Source organism: Penaeus monodon, chromosome 33 (genome assembly GCF_015228065.2).
Source record: "Penaeus monodon isolate SGIC_2016 chromosome 33, NSTDA_Pmon_1, whole genome shotgun sequence".
Lineage (NCBI taxonomy): Eukaryota > Metazoa > Arthropoda > Malacostraca > Decapoda > Penaeidae > Penaeus > Penaeus monodon.
In genome coordinates this window covers 3,743,518-3,743,861 of record NC_051418.1, presented here as the reverse complement: position 1 = coordinate 3,743,861, position 344 = coordinate 3,743,518, and positions in this window count along the sequence as shown.

The following is a 344-nucleotide window of genomic DNA, read 5'->3' as shown; positions in this document are numbered from 1 at the left end:
ACCCTCCTATTCTCCCCCCTTCCCCCTCCCCTTTTTAATCCCCCCTTTTTCCTTTTTCTCCTCTTTTTTACCCTTCCCCTATTCTCCCCTTTTTCCCCTTCCCCCCTTTTTTTTTTTTTTATCTCCCCCACAAACCGCAACACAGGTGAGTGCGAGATCCCGGAACGACCCACTCAATCGCCTCCAAGAATCAATTTGGTAACAAGGGGAAAAAAAACCCAAGTTCATTAAACATTTTTCTTCCCTTCGACCCCTAAGTTCTTCGGCCAAGCTACGGCGACGTCTCAGGAGCTCCCGCGTTCTGTGAAATTGGGGGCCCGGGTTTTTTCCCCCGAATTTTGTCA